Below are 27,333 nucleotides of genomic sequence, written 5' to 3'. Positions count from 1 at the left end.
AGACACGCCTGGGAAACCAGAAGAGACTGCTCTCTGCACACACATCTCGGACGCCAGAGGAAAAAGCCAAAGACCATCTGGAACCCTGGTGCACTGAAGCTCCCGGAAGGGGCGGCACAGGTCTTCCTGGTTGCTGCCCCTGCAGAGAGCCGGTGGGCAGCACCCCACCAGCGAACTTGAGCCTCGGGACCACAGGTAAGACCAAATTTTCTGCTGCAAGAAAGCTGCCTGGTGAACTCAAGACACAGGCCCACAGGAACAGCTGAAGACCTGTAGAGAGGAAAAACTACACGCCCGAAAGCAGAACACTCTGTCCCCATAACTGACTGAAAGAGAGGAAAACAGGTCTACAGCACTCCTGACACACAGGCTTATAGGACAGTCTAGCCACTGTCAGAAATAGCAGAACAAAGTAACACTAGAGATAATCTGATGGCGAGAGGCAAGCGCAGGAACCCAAGCAACAGAAACCAAGACTACATGGCACCATCGGAGCCCAATTCTCCCATCAAAACAAGCATGGAATATCCAAACACACCAGAAAAGCAAGATCTAGTTTCAAAATCATTTTTGATCATGATGCTGGAGGACTTCAAGAAAGACGTGAAGAACTCCCTTAGAGAACAAGTAGAAGCCTACAGAGAGGAATCGCAAAAATGCCTGAAAGAATTCCAGGAAAACATAAATAAACAAGTAGAAGCCCATAGAGAGGAGACACAAAAATCCCTGAAAGAATTCCAGGAAAACATAAATAAACAAGTAGAAGCCCATAGAGAGGAGACACAAAAATCCCTGAAAGAATTCCAGGAAAACACAATCAAACAGTTGAAGGAATTAAAAATGGAAATAGAAGCAATCAAGAAAGAACACATGGAAACAACCCTGGATATAGAAAACCAAAAGAAGAGACAAGGAGCTGTAGATACAAGCTTCACCAACAGAATACAAGAGATGGAAGAGAGAATCTCAGGAGCAGAAGATTCCATAGAAATCATTGACTCAACTGTCAAAGATAATGTAAAGCGGAAAAAGCTACTGGTCCAAAACATACAGGAAATCCAGGACTCAATGAGAAGATCAAACCTAAGGATAATAGGTGTAGAAGAGAGTGAAGACTCCCAGCTCAAAGGACCAGTAAATATCTTCAACAAAATCATAGAAGAAAACTTCCCTAACCTAAAAAAAGAGATACCCATACACATACAAGAAGCCTACAGAACTCCAAATAGATTGGACCAGAAAAGAAACACCTCCCGTCACATAATTGTCAAAACACCAAACGCACAAAATAAAGAAAGAATATTAAAAGCAGTAAGGGAAAAAGGTCAAGTAACATATAAAGGCAGACCTATCAGAATCACACCAGACTTCTCGCCAGAAACTAGGAAGGCCAGAAGATCCTGGACTGATGTCATACAGACCCTAAGAGAACACAAATGCCAGCCCAGGTTACTGTATCCAGCAAAACTCTCAATTAACATTGATGGAGAAACCAAGATATTCCATGACAAAACCAAATTTACACAATATCTTTCTACAAATCCAGCACTACAAAGGATAATAAATGGTAAAGCCCAACATAAGGAGGCAAGCTATACCCTAGAAGAAGCAAGAAACTAATCGTCTTGGCAACAATACAAAGAGAATGAAAGCACACAAACATAACCTCACATCCAAATATGAATATAATGGGAAGCAATAATCACTATTCCTTAATATCTCTCAATATCAATGGCCTCAACTCCCCAATAAAAAGACATAGATTAACAAACTGGATACGCAACGAGGACCCTGCATTCTGCTGCCTACAGGAAACACACCTCAGAGACAAAGACAGACACTACCTCAGAGTGAAAGGCTGGAAAACAACTTTCCAAGCAAATGGTCAGAAGAAGCAAGCTGGAGTAGCCATTCTAATATCAAATAAAATCAATTTCCAACTAAAAGTCATCAAAAAAGATAAGGAAGGACACTTCATATTCATCAAAGGAAAAATCCACCAAGATGAACTCTCAATCCTAAATATCTGTGCCCCAAATACAAGGGCACCTACATACGTAAAAGAAACCTTATTAAAGCTCAAAACACACATTGCACCTCACACAATAATAGTGGGAGATTTCAACACCCCACTCTCATCAATGGACAGATCATGGAAACAGAAATTAAACAGTGATGTCGACAGACTAAGAGAAGTCATGAGCCAAATGGACTTAACGGATATTTATAGAACATTCTATCCTAAAGCAAAAGGATATACCTTCTTCTCAGCTCCTCATGGTACTTTCTCCAAAATTGACCATATAATTGGTCAAAAAACGGGCCTAAACAGGTACATAAAGATAGAAATAATCCCATGCGTGCTATCGGACCACCACGGCCTAAAACTGGTCTTCAATAACAATAAGGGAAGAATGCCCACATATACGTGGAAATTGAACAATGCTCTACTGAATGATAACCTGGTCAAGGAAGAAATAAAGAAAGAAATTAAAAACTTTTTAGAATTTAATGAAAATGAAGGTACAACGTACCCAAACTAATGGGACACAATGAAAGCTGTGCTAAGAGGAAAACTCATAGCGCTGAGTGCCTGCAGAAAGAAACAGGAAAGAGCATATGTCAGCAGCTTGACAGCACACCTAAAAGCTCTAGAACAAAAAGAAGCAAATACACCCAGGAGGAGTAGAAGGCAGGAAATAATCAAACTCAGAGCTGAAATCAGCCAAGTAGAAACAAAAAGGACCATAGAAAGAATCAACACAACCAAAAGTTGGTTCTTTGAGAAAATCAACCAGATAGATAAACCCTTAGCCAGACTAACGAGAGGACACAGAGAGTGCGTCCAAATTAACAAAATCAGAAATGAAAAGGGAGACATAACTACAGATCCAGAGGAAATTCAAAAAATCATCAGATCTTACTATAAAAACGTATATTCAACAAAATTTGAAAATCTTCAGGAAATGGACAATTTCCTAGACAGATACCAGGTATCGAAGTTAAATCAGGAACAGATAAACCAGTTAAACAACCCCATAACTCCTAAGGAAATAGAAGCAGTCATTAAAGGTCTCCCAACCAAAAAGAGCCCAGGTCCAGACGGGTTTAGTGCAGAATTCTATCAAACCTTCATAGAAGACCTCATACCAATATTATCCAAACTATTCCACAAAATTGAAACAGATGGAGCCCTACCGAATTCCTTCTACGAAGCCACAATTACTCTTATACCTAAACCACACAAAGACCCAACAAAGAAAGAGAACTTCAGACCAATTTCCCTTATGAATATCGACGCAAAAATACTCAATAAAATTCTGGCAAACCGAATTCAAGAGCACATCAAAACAATCATCCACCATGATCAAGTAGGCTTCATCCCAGGCATGCAGGGTTGGTATAATATACGGAAAACCATCAACGTGATCCATTATATAAACAAACTGAAAGAACAGAACCACATGATCATTTCATTAGATGCTGAGAAAGCATTTGACAAAATTCAAAGTCCTGAAAAGTCCTGGAAAGAATAGGAATTCAAGGCCCATACCTAAACATAGTAAAAGCCATATACAGCAAACCAGTTGCTAACATTAAACTAAATGGAGAGAAACTTGAAGCAATCCCACTAAAATCAGGGACTAGACAAGGCTGCCCGCTCTCTCCCTACTTATTCAATATAGTTCTTGAAGTTCTAGCCAGAGCAATCAGACAACAAAAGGAGATCAAGGGGATACAGATCGGAAAAGAAGAGGTCAAAATATCACTATTTGCAGATGACATGATAGTATATTTAAGTGATCCCAAAAGTTCCACCAGAGAACTACTAAAGCTGATAAACAACTTCAGCAAAGTGGCTGGGTATAAAATTAACTCAAATAAATCAGTTGCCTTCCTCTATACAAAAGAGAAACAAGCCGAGAAAGAAATTAGGGAAACGACACCCTTCATAATAGACACAAATAATATAAAGTACCTCGGTGTGACTTTAACCAAGCAAGTAAAAGATCTGTACAATAAGAACTTCAAGACACTGAGGAAAGAAATTGAAGAAGACCTCAGAAGATGGAAAGATCTCCCATGCTCATGGATTGGCAGGATTAATATAGTAAAAATGGCCATTTTACCAAAAGCAATCTACAGATTCAATGCAATCCCCATCAAAATACCAATCCAATTCTTCAAAGAGTTAGACAGAACAATTTGCAAATTCATCTGGAATAACAAAAAACCCAGGATAGCTAAAGCTATCCTCAACAATAAAAGGACTTCAGGGGGAATCACTATCCCTGAACTCAAGCAGTATTACAGAGCAATAGTGATAAAAACTGCATGGTATTGGTACAGAGACAGACAGATAGACCAATGGAATAGAATTGAAGACGCAGAAATGAACCCACACACCTATGGTCACTTGATTTTTGACAAAGGAGCCAAAACCATCTAATGGAAAAAAGATAGCATTTTCAGCAAATGGTGCTGGTTCAACTGGAGGTCAACATGTAGAAGAATGCAGATCGATCCATGCTTATCACCCTGTACAAAGCTTAAGTCCAAGTGGATCAAGGACCTCCACATCAAACCAGACACACTCAAACTAATAGAAGAAAAACTAGGGAAGCATCTGGAACACATGGGCACTGGAAAAAATTTCCTGAACAAAACACCAATGGCTTATGCTCTAAGATCAAGAATCGACAAATGGGATCTCATAAAACTGCAAAGCTTCTGTAAGGCAAAGGACACTGTGGTTAGGACAAAACGGCAACCAACAGATTGGGAAAAGATCTTTACCAATCCTACAACAGATAGAGGCCTTATATCCAAAATATACAAAGAACTCAAGAAGTTAGACCGCAGGGAAACAAATAACCCTATTAAAAAATGGGGTTCAGAGCTAAACAAAGAATTCACAGTTGAGGAATGCCGAATGGCTGAGAAACACCTAAAGAAATGTTCAACATCTTTAGTCATAAGGGAAATGCAAATCAAAACAACCCTGAGATTTCACCTCACACCAGTGAGAATGGCTAAGATCAAAAACTCAGGTGACAGCAGATGCTGGCGAGGATGTGGAGAAAGAGGAACACTCCTCCATTGTTGGTGGGATTGCAGACTGGTAAAACCATTCTGGAAATCAGTCTGGAGGTTCCTCAGAAAATTGGACATTGAACTGCCTGAGGATCCAGCTATACCTCTCTTGGGCATATACCCAAAAGATGCCTCAACATATAAAAGAGACACGTGCTCCACTATGTTCATCGCAGCCTTATTTATAATAGCCAGAAAATGGAAAGAACCCAGATGCCCTTCAACAGAGGAATGGATACAGAAAATGTGGTACATCTACACAATGGAATATTACTCAGCTATCAAAAACAACGAGTTTATGAAATTCGTAGGCAAATGGTTGGAACTGGAAAATATCATCCTGAGTGAGCTAACCCAATCACAGAAAAACACACATGGTATGCACTCATTGATAAGTGGCTATTAGCCCAAATGCTTGAATTACCCTAGATCCCTAGAACAAACGAAACTCAAGACGGATGATCAAAATGTGAATGCTTCACTCCTTCTTTAAATGAGGAAAAAGAATACCCTTGGCAGGGAAGGGAGAGGCAAAGATTAAAACAGAGACTGAAGGAACACCCATTCAGAGCCTGCCCCACATGTGGCCCATACATATACAGCCACCCAATTAGACAAGATGGATGAAGCAAAGAAGTGCAGACCGACAGGAGCCGGATGTAGATCGCTCCTGAGAGACACAGCCAGAATACAGCAAATACAGAGGCGAATGCCAGCAGCAAACCACTGAACTGAGAATAGGTCCCCCGTTGAAGGAATCAGAGAAAGAACTGGAAGAGCTTGAAGGGGCTCGAGACCCCAAAAGTACAACAATGTCAAGCAACCAGAGCTTCCAGGGACTAAGCCACTACCTAAAGACTATACATGGACTGACCCTGGACTCTGACCCCATAGGTAGCAATGAATATCCTAGTAAGAGCACCAGTGGAAGGGGAAGCCCTGGGTCCTGCCAAGACTGAACCCCCAGTGAACTAGACTATGGGGGGAGGGCGGCAATGGGGGGAGGGTTGGGAGGGGAACACCCATAAGGAAGGGGAGGGGGGAGGGGGATGTTTGCCCGGAAACCGGGAAAGGGAGTAACACTTGAAATGTATATAAGAAATACTCAAGTTAATAAAAAAAAAAAAAAAAAAGAAATCTCCCACCTTACAATTTCAAGGCTCTCTCCAATCCAATCGCAATAGTTTTTCTTTCGCTTTTGGAATGGTTGAAGTAAGTCATTCCTACTTAAGCACCCTAAATGGCTAAATGCTCTATGTTTGGGCCAAGTCGCTGTATCCGAAACAGTCTCTTCAGAGGGATGGTGGGAGGAGCAATCTGGCTGGAGTAAAGAAACTGGAAGAGGGAGCTGAGAAATTTCAGGACGGCTGTCTTGCTGGCTCTGTCCTATAAACAAGGTTGACAATGTCCCCTTCCCCACTTACCTTAACTGAGGAAAAGAAGATCTGAGGCAACAGGTTGTTGACCCATGAAGCACACAAACTGTTTTGTCAGTAGGCAATCGGCTCTTTCAGCACCATAGATCACGGTGTTTTTAGTTCTTTGTGACATGTACTCCTCCCACCCCATCCTGAGTCGGAAGGTAGAGACAGGTAAATGGTCTTAGCTGCCCATATACCTTTCCCTTTCGGAGGGTTGTTTCAATTTCTGACAGTTCCGACAGCTCCACACATAAATCAGCGGTAAAATCTCTTGTGTTAGCAGACAGTGAAAGGTTTAAATCATTTTCTGTGAAGTCGGTTATGTTGCTCAATCTCTGATGCTTTATCGTGTCTTTTTAGCCCTCTCTTTGGTAAGGCAAGGATATCTATATTAGGCAAATGAAAAATGAACTGTACTCTATCCTCTTGGTAATACAGCTGGTGCTTTTCCAAAATCACACACTGCCGTTGACAAATAACTGTAATAATCACAACCGAGCTCTAATTTCTTGGACCATATTTTTCCAAGCATTTGTCTTCCAGCTATGAAGATGGACAGAATTGTTTAACGTTTTCTCACTTGGAATCTGAAGGACACTGTCAGGGGCTGTTCCTATGGCTTCCATTCACTAGAAAGTCCTCTGTGCCGGTGCCTCAGTTTCCTTGTGTGTAACATGTCTCATCCTCGGACTGGAAAGTGACAGAGAGTGGCAGCCAGTCCTTTAAGGGAAGAACCCTGGCTTGCTGTTACTTTTCTTGTTTGTTTGTGGCAAGGTCTCATGTGGCCCAGGCTGGCCTCCAGCTCTCTGCATAGCTTAAGATGACCTTGAACTCCTAAATCCTCCTGCCTGCACCTTTCTAATGCTAGGATTGCAGGCAAGTGCCACCAGGCTTGCTTTCTGCAGTGCAGTGGGAATCACACCCAGGGCTTCCTGCATGCTAGGCAAACACTCTCCCAACTGAGCTAAATCCCCAGTCCCGATATTTACTTTGAAATTGAGAACATGTACGCTTTCCTTTCAGAAGACATCTTTGAGAATTTAAGAATTCAAAATTATACCTCCAAATAAAACACAGAGAGTTTCCCCAAAGGACTTCCCCGAGAGAACCACTTTGGCTCTAACACAAACTGCTTATTGCTATAAGCAAATACCTTAGAAAGAGAGGAACTAGGCAATCTAGAAGAGGAACCAGGCCTCTTATGGGCAGAAGGGGCCTGTTATTTCTTGTTCTATATCCCAAAGAAGCCACTTAGCTGTTGTCATCCAGCTGAATCTGAGAAAGAGGCACAGTTTGTTTCAAGAGACATTTTCTTTTCTTCTCTCTGTGTCTATCTCTGTCTCTGTATGTCTCTCTGTCTCTCTGCCTCTCTGTCTCTCTCTCTGTCTCTCTGTCTTTCTCTGTCTCTCTCTGTCTCTCTCTGTCTCTCTCTGTCTCTCTCTGTCTCTCTCTGTCTCTCTCTGTCTCTGTCTCTGTCTCTCTCTCTCTGTGTGTGTGTGTGTGTGTGTATGTGTGTATGAATGTATGTGTGTGTCTGGTTGGAGACCAAAGGACACCCTCAGGAGATGTCCACCTTCTCTTACCAGGACCTGAGTGGCACTCACTAACTAGGTTAGCTGGCTGGCCCACAAATCTCAGTGGTCCTGTCTGCCTCCTGAGTGCTGTTTTGTTGTTGTTTGTTTTTGTTTTTGTTTTGTGTGGGTATGGGCACATGAAAATCCAGCCCTCATGCTTGTATGACAAGCACTTACCAATGGAGCTATCCTCAGGCCTCTTTGTCTTTTGCAGCATGCTCTCTTATCTCCTGTACTCTACCCTTGGGGTTGGCACTCTGGTGGGCTCCCCAGGACTCCATGGATATTTTACCTAAGGAAAAATTGAATACTGGGTTCCATTGAACCCCCTTCTCTAATAGAATGAACACTATTTTGTTATGTTCCTTCCTGACCTTGTCAAAGAAAAGTCATTGCTATAAGCATAGCCAGAGACATCTCCATCTGCTGAGGGAAGGATGATCTTTAAGGGGGAACATAATGGACACCACCCCTTGGCTTCCACTTTCCTGACACAATTGTCAACTGGTATTCCCAGCAGACAGGGAGTCAGGTCATGGAGGCCTGCTAGTTTCCATGAGAACTTTGGGACTCTGGGCTCACCTGAGAACACAGAACAAAAGTAGCCAGGAGCTTGTGTAGCTAACTTTCAATACAGGATCTTTTTTTATTGCAGACGTGTCTCAAGGGCCCAAGCCAATGGTGATCAAATGTAGTCTGCTATGGATTCCAGGAAATGACTGACCGAAAGACCACAGTACTGCAGAAGCCCTGTAATGAGAGGGCAACGGACTCATAAATGGGCGAAGGAAGGGATTGGCTCGTGAACTGTCCCTCTCCGTGAGTCCATGGTTCCGCGGGTCCACGGCTTCTTTCAGGTGGACTTTCATACTCGTATCTCCAGATTCCACGGGACATCTGTGCTTCATTAGCTATGTGTCATTAGGTTTATAATGTGATTTAAACAAACCTCCCTAAGCTGCAAAAAGGGAGGCTCCTGAGAGTCCCAAGTTCCCCATCTGGCCTTGCAGGATGCTCACAAAATGGCTACATGAAGCCACGAATATCATGGGGCCCGGAAGACGGATCTCAAGCCAGGATGAAGTCAGATTTGTTTATTTATTTTTATTTTTTTTGGTCTCCTGTTAAGATCTTTAAAAGGGGCCCTGTAAATCTGAGAGCATCTCTCCAGAGACAAAGAAGAATTTGGCTGTAGGGCTTGGAGGGCTCTGCTAATTCCAGAAGTTTGGGTCTCTGAACTCCCCCGCAGCCTTCCTTTCCCTCTGCTTTGGAAGGGAGCACAGTTAACACATGCTTTCTGAGAGGGAGAAGGAAATGCGAAACACCGTAGCAGTTTGCTGGGACTGCAACAGGAAGCAGGAAGCGGCCACTTTTTGAGTGTTCCCTCCAGCAATGATTAAAGTAAAAGCAGGTAGTCAGTCATGTGACAGGGCTGAAATGTATAAACTGAGTATCACACTGCTCTGAGAGTGGTTGCTATGGTAACCCAGACAGAGATGGAACAGCAGTAAAGGAGAGCTGCCCTGAAAGCAAATGTTATTGATTAAATGAGATTTTCTTGGGGGGGGGGTACGGAGGGGAAGAGACCATAGTGGCGAGAATGGACGTAGGAATCAGGTGGACCTAGGATAAGGACCTTGTGGAGAGTCTGGCTTGGTCGTATATTGACAGGTCTTGTCAGGACTCCTCATAGAAGTGGGAAGTTAAAATAATCCCCTGCACAGGCTGCTGTTTCCAGGAGAACTTCTCGATTTCCACATTATATAGTAAATCCATTGTTTCAGGACACCTCAGAGGCTGGAGGTGGGCAGTAGTGCTTGGCTTGACTTAGAAGCTCCATTTGGAAGCAGGAGTATCACCCCACAGCGTTTCTTGGCTACACGAATCAAGCGTCTGCTTATGTCTGCCTGGGTTCCCTGTTCTGTCTTCAGTTGTCCAAACTGCCACTGTAGAGATGGGAGGCAGAGAAGCCCTGCACGTGTGCTTTCAAGTCAAGTGGGAGAGGCTTGCCACAGCTTTGCTTTTAATTATCTCTTGAAGAGACAAACTCTGGTCCACGCCTCAAGATCATGGGGGGAAGTAACTTATATGTGGCCATAAGACAGCCTGAAGACAGAGGTTCCACAAAATGTGAGATAGAAAGCATGTGTGTGGGTGACAGTACCAAGACCAGCAAAGCGGCAGGAGAGGAGGCTCAGGAACGCGTATAGAGGACATGAGGTTGGTCCAGGTTGGGGGACTCACAAAGCACTGTAACTAGCTCCAGAGGATCTGACTCCCTCTTCTGGCCTCTGAGGGGAACTGTACTCATATTTACATATCTATACATACCAACAGTGAAGTAAAGTGTGTGTGTGTGTGTGTGTGTGTGTGTGTGTGCTAGAGTAGGGCCCGATGTCCACAGACAGAAGCACCGACGACTGGAGGCTAGCCCTTGCTGTACACCAGATAAGCTCTGAGAGCTGCCAGGTTCCAGGACTTCAGGAACTGCCAGCTGTGTGTTCAAGCCTCTGTCCTCTCCGGGGAGGAGTTTCAGATTTGGTAAAAAGCTTTCTTTTAAAAATGGAAATTGATGATCTAAAAATTGTTATCTACTTGTGCCTTTGCCGTCGCCACACACCGGTGGCGTGGCTTCCCAGGATAACCGCTGTCCCTCTGAGGCTCATGACCTTCCTTTTGTCCCTCACCTTCCTTTTATTTATTTACTTTTTATTTTCCCCCAGCAAAGCTGTACAATACCATGCAGCCCTCTGCCAGCAGATCTGTTACTAAAGGAATTCATGCATCTTGCATCTTGAAGATGCATTATTAATGCTTGGACAAATCACATCAGGTGAAGCCCAGCAAGTCCCTGGCACTGCAGAAAAGGAACAAAGGCTGGTTCTACAAGGGAGCAATGGATGAGACAAATTATAACAGCTGGGAGTTTCTTGTAAGTAAGATGACATAGAAAGCAGAAATGCTAAAATTGTGTGCACAGACAACAACTTCGTAATTCTGCAGTAAGGCAGATGCCACATGGTGCTGGGTGAAAGCCACTCTAACTGTGGCTTCCATCAAGTCACCGTGATGCAACTCTGAATTTCCCAACAATAGAGGCCAGCTTGCTGGTGACCAAATTGCTACCAAGCACATGATTTTCAAGATGGACTAGGAAAGGTCCATTTAATTTTTTAACAGAGCCAGTAATCAGCCTTGGCGGCATAGTGGGAGAAATAAAGTGTGGCTTGGGAGAACGTACTAGAAGGGTCTGGGGTGAAAAAAACCCTCTGGGACCTCTGTCCTTCAGCAGAATCTCTCTTGTCATCTTTCCTGGAAGGGGATGCTTGGGTAGTGTGCCCAAGACTACAGGGCGATTTTACCCTTCTGCATGTACACTCGCAGACTGGATGATTGGACATAGATAAATATCAGGTTTATTTCAAATGGATTAGAAAAGGCCACGAATGCACAATCATTTGGCTGTGCGGATCCATGGCTGTGCTGAGTCCCAGTGGTCACTGATGACACATGGCCTGCTAGCGAGCTGCTAAGACTCCTCTGCCTTCTCCTGTAGGACCAAGGCAGGGGAGATTTGTCTGCAATGGTTGGTTACAGCTGCTTTCGGATGCCAAGCTACGCATATCCAGCCAGTTCATTAAACAAGAATCCTTACGGCATCTTGAAAGAAATGATAATTGTTTTTAAATGCAAGAGCTGGGGACAGGTTGCAGGAAAGGTTTCTTCAGTGTGTGTACGTGTGTGTACACTCACACACGCTTGTGTCTCATGCGTACACTGATCTCTTGTTTTATGCAGGAGTGTCCACATTTTCTATGTGGAGAGTAATTTCCATTCTTCGCAAGTCAACAACAAACATGAAATCATTTGATTATGCTTTCATAATCTTGATTAAGAACCATCTAAATTATCTTGCTAGATTCACCCAAAGAGTTTGCTGATTGCTTTTTGATGTGTACCAGAGTTTCCTGTACTGCTACCTCAAAGGGTTCTCTTCACAGTGAGCTGAAGGGAAACTCCCTGCGACTTGGACAGTCTTACTTAGAATACACGTGATGAAATCCGTATTGGGCCAATTAACCTGCAGCAACACAAACCCATGACCATGAAATATGAGGGTGCTGATGGCCTTCTCACCGCGTTTTCCATTTCATTTACATATGTGTGTGAAATGAAAAGTAATGTATTTATATAGAATATACATTTACATATATGTGTGCATATGTTTGTGCATTTGTGTATATATATATGAGTGTGTGTATACATGTACATGTATATATGAGCCTATGTGTATTCATGTATGTATATGTTTCTGATGTGTGCATGTAATTTGTGTATGTATGTATGCATGCGTGTATATGCATGTTTGTATGTATGTATGTATTACTTTATAGTATTGGATCTGTCTTCTACAAAAGTCATTTCACCTTTAGAACCATTGATTCCTCAATGTGTTTTTGACATTCTGTGAGACAGCTGTGAGATGACTTAACTTGAGAATTTTATTTATGGCAGAATCTCATGTATATTTTCTTCCTTCCCTAATACACGTTGCTTTAAATGATGGAGGGATTCTGGACCAGGTCACTTGATAAAAACAGGAACTATTCACAGTCTTCAGCTTCAGCTCATCTGGTTCCTTATAGACAAGGGGCCAGAACTCTTGGGAACTAGCCACACGCTGATACTCTTGCTTCTCCTGTTCCCCACAGTGGCATATCCCAGGAATAGACGATCGTGCTTGTAGGCTTAAAATTGCCTTTTTGGGCTGGAGAGATGGCTCAGCAGTTAAGTGTATTGGCTGCTCATCCAGAGGTCCTAAGTTCAATTCCCATACTCTGCATGCTGGCTCACAACCATCTGGGATCTGATCTGATTTCATCTTCCATTGTGCCTGAAGACAAGACAGCTTCAGTGCGCGCGCGTGCGCGCGCACACACACACACACACACACACACACACACACACACACACACACACACACACAGCCTTCTTTGAAGTGGGTACACAATAAGATAAGCCTTCAAATAATTGCCTTCAGCTTTCGGACTTGAATTTCACCAGACACATCAGACATACACAGATTATTTCCAACAGAAATGTTTGTAACTTGTAGTAATTGGGCATTTCATACTACGGTAAGTCTCCACAGGACTTGGGGCTCATCTTTGCATTTAGGGTCTTACCTATCTCTTGCTTTTGGAGACCATGGCCTTGAACCAACAGGGAGTTTGTAGGCAAGGGCTGTCTATGAAAGAGGTATAAAGAAGGGGAGAGAAACATGCTTCTTTGTTCAGAAATAAGGCGATGCTAAGTCTGAACAAGAAACCAAAGTAACAATGTTTTCAAACTTTAATGTGAAGAGAGAAGGATCTAACTATTGCCTCACCAGTCTCTAAGAAGGTGGTTTGGGTTTTGTTTCATTTATTTCCAGGCAGAGTATAGTCTTGAAAGGTCATGGTAAACCCAAAAGAACTGAGATGTGTTTGCTCTCCTGGGTAGGAAAGTGACAGCAACAGTCCAACGCAATGCAAGGATGGGTGCGAGGGACATTTGTGGAAAGGGTGAGGAATATGAAGAACGGCTTCACAGTTGTGTAAGAAAAGGCTCTGTGTGAGAGTCTCCAAGCACAGGTCGTGTCTTTCCTTATAGGAAGGCACTTGAGGCAAAGGGGTGTATAAATATTCTAGCATGGGGAGGCAGAGTGCTAGAGAGCATGGGGAGAAATTCTGTCACTGCACTTGAACTTGGGAGGTGGAAAGAGGCAGGTAGTCCCATCAGAAAGGCTAAAGACCAAGATGTGACACATCTACTTAGAAGTCTGGATTTCACTTCCAAATGAAGAGCAGGAAACAATGATCACATTTACACTTTGGGAAGGTAAATCTCTTAGACTGGAAAAAATAAATTGTAGGGGGAGAGGGGCAGTCCTCTTTCCAGAGCATCAATGAGAGCCAAAATAAGGTAATGACCACGAGGATGGAAGGAATGGAAAAATCTGTTATTTCTATACCTGTCCAAACAAACAAACAAACAAACAAACAAACAAACAACCCCGCCAAGGTTCCAAATCCCCAGCTCCCCATGAGCTACCATGGCTCTACCAGACCACCATTCCTTGCAAACGGAACATGGTTTGCTTTTAGTCTATTCAGCCATGGCCAGCATTACCTCCTCTGGTAAGCCCAATCCCCTCTTGTTTGAACTCAAATGGGATAAGAAATACCCATAATGGAGCAGTTACCAGAACATGTGGTGTGTGCATAGGGTCTTCTTGATGGTGGGACTGTTCCTCACAGATCATAACATGACCTCCACCCCATGGGCATTTGCTGAAGATGCTTCAAAATGATAAACGTGGCAGCTCAGTTGCCATTTCATCAACCAAAGGAACTAAGAGTGCTTGCCATTCCAGAGCTGTGGCTAGAACAAGTTTCTGGCCATTCTGTACCTCTGAATGGCAGCTGCAGAATGCAAACTCCTGTTGGGTTGATGGTTCTGTGGTGAATTATTTACATCCATGTAGACCAACAGATAGAAATAAGATAGGAATCTCAAATGTGCAGTCATATTGGGCTTATTTACATAGATGTGTGTGTGTGTGTGTGTGTGTGTGTGTGTGTGTGTGTGTACATGCTCAGAATGTGTATGTGGAATACATAGAGAAAGGATATACTACCATTCACTTGTCTAATTTTGATGATGATGTAGGATCAGTCACTGAATTTTAGTGACTTCACTCAGTCCTTTAAGTATACTTAAAGCTGTATTTTCAGGTCAAAACTTAAAAACACATTATTATCACTATTTTGTCTTTCTGTGATTTTGGGAACCCGACCATGTTCAATGAGTAGGATGAAGGCTGATTTTCTTTCCCTCCTGTTCTATGTGTTATCTTGTTTGATTTTTTTCCCCTGGAAATCATTGAAGTTATTGTCTACCCTTCTGTTTTAGACTACAGAGATTCTTCTGGTGTCTAGCATACTTTCACTGTTGTGGAAGCTAAGGTTCTCTGTTTCCGGGTGTCTCTATATTATCCTCAGGGCAACATCGAATGCTGGAAATTGCATGAAGATATGTTACGGCTTGGTCCTGCCCATAAGTGCTAGGTGACATTTGAGATACCCCAGCTAGGGGACATTTGAATATCCCTCTGAGCCTGAGAGCTGTTTTCTTTCTCCTGTAAACTACAGTTGTTGGACTGACTGTTCTAATGGTTCTTGTACTTAAGAAACGAACTGTTTTACTGTGATCATTACTTTAGCAACATTTATCAACTATTGTTGAAAGCCCTCTTCTGGGCAAGACAGGAAACAGCAAAAATGAATGAAATAATAAGAAAATAAATAATAAGCTAGATTTCCAAAGCTCATTGTCCTGCATAGATACTTTTCTTCTGGAATTTTGAGGCAGTGGATCTTGAATTCCTTACTACTCAACTTCATCTCATAATAAAAGGTGATATGTTGTGGCTGGAGTTCGAAGGGTGTTCAGAAGTCAATGCATTGAACCAGGTACAATACCTAATGACAACCCAGGCTCAGGCTTTTCTCAAATACTTTCAGAACAACTAATTTATTAGTCTCGAGGAATTCCCAACGTTTCCTCATTATAATACTTTTTCTTGTATTGAAACAATTCTTTTTATGATTCTTCTGTGTACTCATGCTTTTCACTGGCAAATATTTTTAGGGTACCTGTTAGATCTATAACTTGACTCTGACTCAGTGAGTTTCACAGTCTGCTAGAGAGATGGACAGTTATCCAGAAAATTGCAATACATCTGACACCCCAACAATAGTAGAGATACAGATGCTTGATATAAGCACAAATGAGGGGTTGCCAGTTTCTCATCTGAGTGCTCAGAGAGCTTCCTTACACACCCCAGCTGAAGACCGGGAGACACTACAGTGATTTTAACATCTCATAGTCATCTTGAGCACAGAATTTCCCTCTAGCCGTTTTTCTAAGCTCAAGCTGTAAAAGTCCTCTCCATTTTCATTCATAGATTTTGTAGGTTTGCCTTCACCACCTCCTACCTTATCATGAAATCACTTTCTTAGGAAACGAATAAGGCTGGCTTGGCTGAATTTCCTCTAAGAGAGTCCATCTTAGCTCTAGTGACAATGGTTTTCCTCTCAAAGCACTCAGCAATGATCTACTGTGTTATCATTAGAGAGTTTGGTTGGCCATTGGTTTTATTGGAAAATGTGTGCTACTTAAGAATTACAGTTGTTTTTACCCGTTTGCAGCTTGTTGGTCTCTCTCCTTCTGAGGGATTATTCAGGAATTACTGACAATGGCTCTCCAACTGTATTTGCAGATTCTTTCTCCTGAGGGCAATTACCTGAGCCAAGGCAGAGTTTTCCTCTCATCCCATAGTCTTGGTGCTCTAATTGTGTTTACTCTTCCCTTTCTGCTTACTGATCACCCTCCTTGGTGAAGATGATTATAAGGCACACACAGTTTGTTTTACACCTCCTGATACTGTTGTGGCATCTTTCTAAATAAAGACAACATCCTCTCATTTTACTCTCACCTCTGTTTCAAACATAGCATAGAAAGTTTTATTTTGAAACAGACTCTTGATGCATAGTCCAAACTGGAGTCCTAGCTCCCCTGAAGTGCATCACTTGGATTCTGTATGACCTGACTTTATTTTATTTTTGTCTCAGCACTTTTGCCATGCTAAACTCAGCTCATGGCCTCTGTGTTCCTTTTTGAAATGCCCTTTGACTCATCTTCCTTTTCCTCCTCCTTCGGTAGTACAACTGTCCCATCTTTTTCATTTGCTTACATATATTGACCTTATTGGAAGATACTCCAAGTAGTCACTCTGCCTTCTTGCTGTATTTACCCATCCATACATATAATCAGGTCTTCATTTTTGGACCTTCTAGATTTCATGGAACACATTTGGAATTGATCTATCTATCTATCTATCTATCTATCTATCTATCTATCTATTACCTATCTATATCTATCAAATATTATCTATCATCTATTATCTACCTATATATTACTATTCATCTATTCATCTATCTACCCATTCACCTATCCATCCATCTAACTATATCTCAAGATGTATTATCCTTATGACTCAAAGAGAAAGAAAATTAATATTTATTGAGTACTTCATATATATTTCAGGCCCAACTTTTCTCTATTTTGCCCACTTTCTCAACATCCTTAGGGTCTATTATTTCAATGGTTCAAATGAGTACATAGAGACTCAATATATTAGTCAAAGTAGTAAAGAAAAACCTGAGACTTTAGTCCAAATCTATGAATTTATTTTCCTCCAAAGTACCTTCTTTTTTTATCTTATTTTTTTTAAATTTAGAGAATACTTTATTAGTTTTTGTAATCAAACCCACGTAGATAAGACCTTACATATTTAATACAGTGTGTTACCCCTGTACAAATGGAAAAAACTTAAGTTCAACATTTCTAGACCAATATGGCTGTTAATTTCTGTACAGTGCCAACTCAACACAGTAAAAGGGGATACTTTTTTCCAAAGTTGACAGCACAGCTAAAGTTTCAAAAAATTCAAATTATATATCTGTATATATATTTATATTTATATAAAAAGACCAATAATAGCAGTGTGTTATGCATCAACAGCAGCAACAGCTTTTCCAGGTTCTGCAGTCATCTGAACAAAACTGTAGAGACATCCAGCACATTCCATTAAAAAAAAAAAAGTAAAAAAACAAAACCGGAGAAAACAGCACAGTTCTGTTACTCTTGTGGTACCTGGCACCATTTTTTTTTAAATTAGCTTCTCAATCATCATCTGGAAAGAAAACATTCTGAGCAACATCATTAAAAACAGCTCTGATAAAGCACGGTCACTACTACGTATCATAAAGCAGGTATAAGCTATTTTACATCCACAAAGGTATGATACAGTACTGTCCTACATCTATAATACTAGAGGATACAATTTAAAAGGCATTATTTGAGACTTGATTCTACTTTTCCAGCAGAGGGCCCAAAGGATGGTGTGACACAGCTTTGTAAAGAAACATACTCTAGATAGGATTTCCTTTCACTAGTGGCACAGTTCTAAGGATTCATTCTCTCCATGAATGTCAGCTAAAACCGTTATTAAAAAAATGAAATATCCCTAGAACAAAACCGTATAACCACCGGATTCACATGAAGATGACCTAGTGGAGACAAGCTGGACCTCACCTTACCAACAAGCTATCAAATCTGTTATGTTTAAACAGTGAGACCTCCAAGGAAGGAGATGCCAAGTAGTGCTTCAAAGCTTCGGACCACAATCAAACACAGCATCCTTTTCAACAGAAGCAGAAGCTCATCTGAATATGCTCAAGGATGCTGACATCAACATTTAATCATTTCCTCACTCATCCAGGAAGAAGGGGAGATCAGTTACTACTGTACTTTATTGTGTTCAACCAAATCACCATGTTACAAAAATAGCAAGCTGCCATAATAAAAAATAAGGCTCCTCTATCCAGCACCAGATAGCATCATTTTACTTTCAAGCCTAGAAATTGCACACTTGTATATAAACCAACCGAAGATGAGGATTGAGAGTTCATCTTGGTGGATTTTTCCTTTGATGAATATGAAGTGCCCTTCCTTATCTTTTTTGATGACTTTTAATTGAAAATTGATTTTATTTGATATTAGAATGGCTACTCCAGCTTGCTTCTTCTGACCATTTGCTTGGAAAGTTGTTTTCCAGCCTTTCACTCTGAGGTAGTGTCTGTCTTTGTCTCTGAGGTGTGTTTCCTGTAGGCAGCAGAATGCAGGGTCCTCATTGCGTATCCAGTTTGTTAATCTATGTCTTTTTATTGGGGAGTTGAGGCCATTGATATTGAGAGATATTAAGGAATAGTGATTATTGCTTCCCTTTATATTCATATTTGGATGTGAGGTTATGTTTGTGTGCTTTCATTCTCTTTGTTTTGTTGCCAAGACGATTAGTTTCTTGCTTCTTCTAGGGTATAGCTTGCCTCCTTATGTTGGGCTTTACCATTTATTATCCTTTGTAGTGCTGGATTTGTAGAAAGATATTGTGTAAATTTGGTTTTGTCATGGAATATCTTGGTTTCTCCATCAATGTTAATTGAGAGTTTTGCTGGATACAGTAACCTGGGCTGGCATTTGTGTTCTCTTAGGGTCTGTATGACATCAGTCCAGGATCTTCTGGCCTTCATAGTTTCTGGCGAGAAGTCTGGTGTGATTCTGATAGGTCTGCCTTTATATGTTACTTGACCTTTTTCCCTTACTGCTTTTAATATTCTTTCTTTATTTTGTGCGTTTGGTGTTTTGACTATTATGTGACGGGAGGTGTTTCTTTTCTGGTCCAATCTATTTGGAGTTCTGTAGGCTTCTTGTATGCCTATGGGTATCTCTTTTTTTAGGTTAGGGAAGTTTTCTTCTATGATTTTGTTGAAGATATTTACTGGTCCTTTGAGCTGGGAGTCTTCACTCTCTTCTATACCTATTATCCTTAGGTTTGATCTTCTCATTGAGTCCTGGATTTCCTGTATGTTTTGGACCAGTAGCTTTTTCTGCTTTACATTATCTTTGACAGTTGAGTCAATGATTTCTATGGAATCTTCTGCTCCCGAGATTCTCTCTTCCATCTCTTGTATTCTGTTGGTGAAGCTTGTATCTACAGCTCCTTGTCTTTTCTTTTGATTTTCTATGTCCAAGGTTGTTTCCATGTGTTCTTTCTTGATTGCTTCTATTTCCATTTTTTTTAAAGATTTATTTATTCATTTATTATATATAAGTACACTGTAGCTGTCTTCAGACACACCAGAAGAGGGCATCGGGTCTCCTTACAGATGGTTGTGAGCCACCATGTGGTTGCTGGGAATTGAACTCAGGACCTCTGGAAGAGCAGTCGGGTGCTCTTAACCGCTGAGCCATCTCTCCAGCCCTTCTATTTCCATTTTTAATTCCTTCAACTGTTTGATTGTGTTTTCCTGGAATTCTTTCAGGGATTTTTGCGATTCCTCTCTGTAGGCTTCTACTTGTTCTCTAAGGGAGTTCTTTATGTCTTTCTTGAAGTCCTCCAGCATCATGATCAAATATGATTTTGAAACTAGATCTTGCTTTTCTGGTGTGTTTGGATATTCCGTGTTTGCTTTGGTGGGAGAATTGGGCTCCGATGATGCCATGTAGTCTTGGTTTCTGTTGCTTGGGTTCCTGCGCTTGCCTCTCGCCATCAGATTATCTCTAGTGTTACTTTGTTCTGCTATTTCTGACCGTGGCTAGACTGTCCTATAAGCCTGTGTGTCAGGAGTGCTGTAGACCTGTTTTCCTGTTTTCTTTCAGCCAGTTATGGGGACAGAGTGTTCTGCTTTCGGGCGTGTAGTTTTTCCTCTCTACAGGTCTTCAGCTGTTCCTGTGGGCCTGTGTCTTGAGTTCACCAGGCAGGTTTCTTGCAGGGGAAAAGTTGGTCCTACCTGCGGCTCCAAGGCTCAAGTTTGCTCGTGGGGTACTGCCCAAGTCCTCTCCACTGTGGCAGCAACCGGGAAGATCTGCGCCGCTCTTTCCGGGAGCCTCCGTGCACCAGGGTTCCAGATGACGTTTGGTGTTTTCCTCTGGCATCTGGATGTGCACAGAGTGCAGTCTCTTCTGGTTTCCCAGGCGTGTCTGCCTCTCTGAAGGTTTAGCTCTCCCTCTCACGGGATTTGGGTGCAGAGAACTGTTTATCCGGTCTGTTTCCTTCAGGTTCCGGCGGTGTCTCAGGCGCAGGGGTCCTGCCGCTCCCGGGCCCTCCCCTACGGGAACCCAGAGGCCTTATACAGTTGCCTCTTGGGCCAGGGATGTGGGCAGGGGTGGGCAGTGTTGGTGGTCTCCTCCGCTCTGCAGCCTCAGGAGTACCCACCTGTTCAGGCGGTGAGGTCTCTCTCCCATGGGGTTTGGGAGCAGAGATCCAAAGTACCTTCTAATCTACAACTGACTAATTACATCCACTCATTACCCTGTCTCCATTTTCTTTTATGTTCCACAGAATATAAATTGTTACTGTTTCTTTAGGAAATCAGAATTCATTCTCCTTGGTGGGTACATGGAGCTCCTACCAAGAGTGCTATTGCTTCTTCTATGGTTCATGGCTCCCTCATATCTTGTCATAAAATCTGGCTCTTATTGGATCCCTGTGAAGTTTCCTTAGATGTATTTTACAGTGCATGTATATAGTGACTACACTGTGTAATGGAGACTCTCTTAAGGGAAAAAGGCAACTTTTCAAAGTCCTTGGCATATATATTGACTCCTTACTGCTTTGTAATGATACCATAGATGTGGCATTTCCAACAGCATGGGTATGTTACAGCAGGATCTATAGGGCAGCATTCTGGGTACAGCTTGGCTGGCTTCTCTTCTCAGATAGGAGGGCATGATACAGGACATGAATAACTGTAGAGACCATTTTACAGTACAGCTGGCACAGCCACACTTTTGGACGTCAACACAAACCCTCTATTTCTTGGGGAAGCCCCTTTCCGAATTCCCTCTCACTGTCATGGGATTATGCTGACTTTTCTTTTTACTAGGATTTTGTTGTTATCTTTTCTAGTATTAAACACACTATTCTTGGGTGAGTTTCCAGCACCCCTCATACACTGTGGTAATGTTTTACTACTAGTAGTTTATCATATGTTCACACACAAAGTACAATTCACACAAATATACCAATGAACATAGACACACATACATCATACATGCATACATACATACATACATACATACATATATACATACATACATGGATACACATAGGACATAGCACCTGTCACAATCCACTGATCTTCTCAATGAAGGGTGGCCTCTCACATGGTCACCTCTGAAGCCTATCAGTCCCTGACCTGTTACTACTGTTCTTCCCAGATTTGGATTTCTTTCTTTCTATAAATAATACAGGAAAGACATTTGCTTTGTTCACCATGACCTTTCTAGTCTTAAAAGCTTACTTATATGCTTTAAAGAATTCACATCAACATTATACCTCTTGCAGGAACTTTGGCCAATTTCTTCATTATAGCCTGCAAAAAATAGCCTGTGGTCAAGTTAATTCAAGAGAGAATGCATGGAGTCTACAGCACTGCCAGGCGGGAATGACAGTATTGACCCAAGTCTCTGCTGCTATCAGCCAAGTGGACCACTTATGTCGTAAAGAAAATCAGCGCGGCTGGAATCTGAGCTGTTAGAACTCGGGTTGCTATTCGCCTTTTTGGACTCTTGCTTCCCACCGAATACATTTTATTTTATTACAGGAAAAATAATTTAAGACTTTGGCAAAAACAGTTCAATAATTCAGAGACTAGTGATTATTTTCAAATTTGCAGCTGGATGAAATATTCATAAGATGTAGATTTGTAGGTACATTTGTTGGGCGGGAAATGTGGGGACAGCCAATGCTTCATCACAGCGTGCTTGACATGGCTGAAAATCGGGTGGCTTTGGTTTGGAACGCTAACTGAACGCTGTCTGAACTTTCGACTTCAAATCCATTCTTTCCTACCTAGACCCTGGTGTATCTCGCTCAGTGAGGCACCATTGACAATGGCTGGAGATTCAAACACACCTTTTGTCATCTAAGGTGTTTCTTGTATCCCATTAAGTAAATTTTTAATGATCCTTTCAATTATGGGCCAAACTACATTTGACAGAACGCACCCTTGTCTGATACCAGCACTTAGACTCCAGTAGTGCTTTTAGATGGCAATTAGCATCCACAGTGCCGCCACGATATTTCAGGGCATACTTTAGGGTTAATCTTAAGCATCTCATTACAATAGGTTCTGCTATTTTCCAGCCACTGAGGCTTTGCACCGAGGATATCGGGAAGTACCAGCCAACTCATACTTTGCTCTTTGGAGCTTGTCACTCTTTAGAATCATCTATGGACAATTTATAGATCCCAGCATTGCCTAGCAGTACAGCATGAGAGAGATGCAGCTAGTCTATGTGGAATCATGAGGAACAAGATGCTGACACAATGTCCTCAGTAAGCAGTAGTTGAAAGAGACCTTGTGGAACTTTACAGAAACTGGAGGGCATGAAACATTGTCTTATTTCCTACTTTTCCTCATTCATAAACAATTTTTGAATGCCTTCAACAGTGTATAAGCTTTTTGTAGAAGTATAACAGCTATCACCTTTGACTCCAGTGGGTTCATTGTACGCAGGGTAGCTAAGACTTGAGCAATTATTGTGAAAAGGCTACACGCACTCTTGGAAGCAACAGGAATGGGAATTTCTGTGGCTGTGTTAATTATTTTGGTTGGCATTCTGCGGTTTCCATCTTGGGGGTTGGTTTTCTTGAAAGTGACTATAGATGATAGCTTATGTTTTAATAGTTGGGTCCCATTAGAGTTTGGGGATTGATGGCAAAGAAATCAGAAAGCTACAGGGTCCAGAGTGAGTGCACACACCCCTTCTGGATTTGAGGAGGAAAATAATTGTAATAGTTTTTATTCCTGAACCTTGAGTGAATCAAGTACACAGGCAATTAAGGGCTTGTGGAAACAGCATAGTCTTCTGTAGTAAATCACATTGCCAGCTAGGTTCAATATCCAAAGCTATCTTGGGGGTTGGTTCCCAACTTCTTTATGAGGAGCACGCCTTTGTAGAACTAGGGGTCACTGGAATTCAAAGAAGTTACTCGTGTTGATTTTATTTGTCTCTGGAATGTATCTGTACTTTCTGTGTTTGCTCTTCCCTTAGGAACTGAGGTTTGTGTTGTAAATAATGGACCTAGCCCTCAGGTAGTATGGATTCTGTATTTCTGTTTTACCAAACAAGGTGCTTTCTTTCTTGACTTGATAATTAGCCATGTTCCCACATGTTTCTGCTTTCCCATTGGCTTGTTTCTCGTCCTGGGATATGTTGCCATCCTCTTTGCCTCAGGTATCTAACATATCCTATTTCTCACACCTGAAATACGTGTGTTCTCTTTTTGCCCAGTTAACTCACATTTAAAGCTTACCTTAAGGTAGTTTTTAGTGAATATTCAGGAAACCCTTTAATTTGCCATGGTACTGGCTATTTTTTTTTCAACTTGATACAAACCTAGATGTAGCTTTGATTCTCAATTGGGAAACTACCCAACAGATTGGTCTGTGGAAAAGGCAATAGGGCAGTGGTTCTCAATCTGTGGGTTACTACCCCCATAGAGGTCACAGCTCAGATATCCTACATGTTTTTACATTACAATTTATAACTAGCAAAACTATGGTTATAATTTTATGTTTGGGGGTCATCATAACATGAGGAACTGTATTAAAGGGTCACAGCATTAAGAAAGTTGAGGACCACTGCTATAAGGCATTCTTTTGGTTAATGATTAATCTGTGAGGGATTACCTTACAAGAGATAGTGCCACCTTTGGGTAGGATGTTTGGGTTGTAGAAAAAGGCAGGCTTAGTAAGACACAAGGAGCAAGCTTCTATGTTCTGCTTTAGTTTCTGCCTTGAGCTCCCACTTTGGTTTCCCTTCATGGTGGACTGCAGGCTGTAAGATGAAATAATGCCTTTGCTCCCCAAGCTGCCTCTGGGCATGGTCTTTGTTACAGCAATTGAAAGCAAACCAAGATATTGAACAAACTATTCTGTGCATCTGTAAAAAGTTCTATAGCTCTTCTTGGTGGTCCCAACCCAAGTCCAGCTCCATGTCACATTATGCAGACAGGCTGACATCTGAGTCCCCAAGTATCACATGTTTGACCTGACACTAAACAGTTTTACTCACAGTTCCTCCCCAGGCATCTCATTCAGGTTGTCTGGCACCAGAAGTTTTTGGTTACCACTTATTGGCCAGTGGACTGAGTGTTGTTTGTGGAATTTGATTTTGATCCAGTTTGATAAGCTTCTTAAGATTAGCTATGGGTGCTTTCGGTCTTGTTTGTGACTTCAACTGTGACTGATGCTGTGATCTTACATATCTCAATCCTAAAACTCTCCTTGGAGCCATAGATCCACTTAATAAACTTCTTATGGGAGTCTTTGTCTGAAAAGAAAAGATGCTTCTCAACAGAAGCTATTCAAATTGGAATTCATGAGAACTGATGCCCCTTCTTCCCCAGATGCTGCTTCTCTTAATATATTATCTTGACTCATAACACCATTCTCCACCTGGTTGATGCTGGAGTGACGATATGCCTTTGACCCCTAGACTTCCAGTGTCCACTTTCATATCAATTCATGCCATGGTTTCTTCAAGTTCACTGACCTTAAAAGCAAGCTTCTCCAATCTAAAGGGATGCTTTTCTGTCAGGAGTAGTAAGTGACAGTATTTCCTGGACCTTAAGGTCCTGAGAAAGTAGGAGCTATGAGCGTCTCTTTCCTCTCTCTCACTCTTATCTAAATCAATAAGTCCTGCCCATGTTGCCTGTTAAGTGTCTGTCAGGAGCCTTCTGTCATCTCCAGTGTCTCTTGCACACACTTATGAACTCTCCAGGACTAATACAGAAACTCCTAGTTGCTTCCTCTGTGGCCAGCCTTGTTTCTTGCTAGCCCAGTCCCTCTCGGACCTTGGTTTAATAGGAATACTTTCCAAAGAGTTATCTGGTCTTTGAGGTGACTTAGTAAAAAGTCTGCGGGACTCCAAGAGAGTTCCTTCTCCACATTTTTCATGATCTTCTTCAATTATATTTCTGACCCCAGGTCACAGCACACCACTCTCTGAACTCCAAGGCTTGGCACTGTGTGTTATTTGTTATCTCTTCATGTTTACATGTAGAATTCTCTGCCAGAATGCCTTTCCTCAGTTACTTCTCATATTGTTGTGTATTTGCTTATGTATAACTAATGTGCTGGGGTATTCCTAATGGTGCATGCTCCTGTGTCTGTGTGGATTCATATTTACAATCTCATCAACATTTTTTGTGACATGTTCTCATTATATTTACTTATGAACACATATGTGTATAGGGGCGTGCACAGCATGACACATTCTTGGAAGTCAGAGGACTTCTTGCAGGAGTTGTTTCTTTCCTTCCACCATGTGGGTTCCAAGGATAGAATCCATGTTGTCAGGTCAGGTTTGGTGGCAAGCGCCTGTACTGGCTATTTTGTGTCAACTTAAAATAGCTGACTTTATCGCAGAAAAAGGAGCCTCAGTTGTGGAAATGCCTTCAGGAGATCCAGCTGTAAGGCATTTTCTCAATTAGTGATCAAGTGAGGAGGACCCAGCCCATTGTGAATGGTGCTGTCCCTGGGCTGGTGGTTTTGGGTTCTATAAAAGAGCAAACTGGGGATAAAGAGAGTGGACCACTCAGGAGTGCAGACATCCTGAGGCCGCAGGACAGACTGCCACCTCTGCAAACCTCGGCCCACATCCCTGGTCCAAGGGGAAACTGCACAGTGCTGCTGGACAGAGGGATATAGGAACAGACAGTTGCTGGTACCCTTGGTTCTGGTCTGCACCCAGGTCCGAACTGATCCCACCAAACAGATCCCTGAACCCACATCCCGTGGGAGAGAGAGCTGGAACCACAGAAGTGCGGATACTCCTGAGAAGTCAGAGGAGAATACCCTCTGCCCACAGTCCAGACCCAAGAGGGAATTGCATAGCGCCAACTGTGCTCGCTGGGTGCAAGGACCTAAACGAGCAATCAGGGGCAGGACCCTTTGATTCCTGCCGGTGCCTAGAGCAGGAAGACAGTCTCCAGGAGCACCGCCACAGCTGAGAGCAGAGCACCTGTTCTCAGGAAAGGCTGAAAGAAAACAGGAAAACGGTTATACAGGAGTGCTAACACAGAGGCCTACAGCAGGGCCAAGACACTCTCAGAAACAGCAAGACGAGCAAACACCAGAGACAACCCAATGGCTAGAGGCAAGCGCAGGAGCCTAATCAACAGAAACCAAGACGACTTGGCATCATCAGAGCCCAGTTCTCCCACCAAAGAAAATACTGGACATCCAAACAAACCAGAAAAGCAAGATTTAGATTTGAAATCACATTTTTTGACAATGATGGAGGACTTTAAGAAAGACATAAAGAACTCCCTTAGAGAAATGCAGGAAAGCACAAGTAAACAAGTAGAAGCCCTTAGAGAGGAAACACAAAAATCCCTGAAAGAATTATAGGAAAACACAACCAAACAGGTGAAGGAATGGAAAATGGAAATAGAAACAATTAAGAAAGCACAAAGGGAGACAATCCCGGGTATAGAAAACCAAAGGAAGAGATGAGGAGTCGTAGACACAAGCATCACCCACAGAATACAAGAGATAGAAAAGAGA

General features: G+C 42.1%; 1 long non-coding RNA gene across 1 annotated transcript in view; it reads left to right on the top strand.

Moving 5' to 3' along the window:
• The window catches only part of LOC147999665 (uncharacterized), a 53,207-nt gene extending 43,592 nt beyond the window's left edge, over window positions 1-9,615 (top strand). The window contains exon 5 of the long non-coding RNA XR_015643106.1: window positions 8,745-9,615. This is a non-coding gene — a long non-coding RNA (uncharacterized LOC147999665). The remainder of the gene's footprint in view (window positions 1-8,744) is intronic.
• Window positions 9,616-27,333: the final 17,718 nt, after the last annotated feature.

The sequence above is a fragment of the Rattus norvegicus genome, chromosome 18, assembly GCF_021556685.1.
Source record: "Rattus norvegicus strain SHRSP/BbbUtx chromosome 18, alternate assembly SHRSP_T2T, whole genome shotgun sequence".
In the NCBI taxonomy this organism is placed as follows: domain Eukaryota; kingdom Metazoa; phylum Chordata; class Mammalia; order Rodentia; family Muridae; genus Rattus; species Rattus norvegicus.
This window is presented reverse-complemented; position numbering and strand designations above follow the sequence as displayed.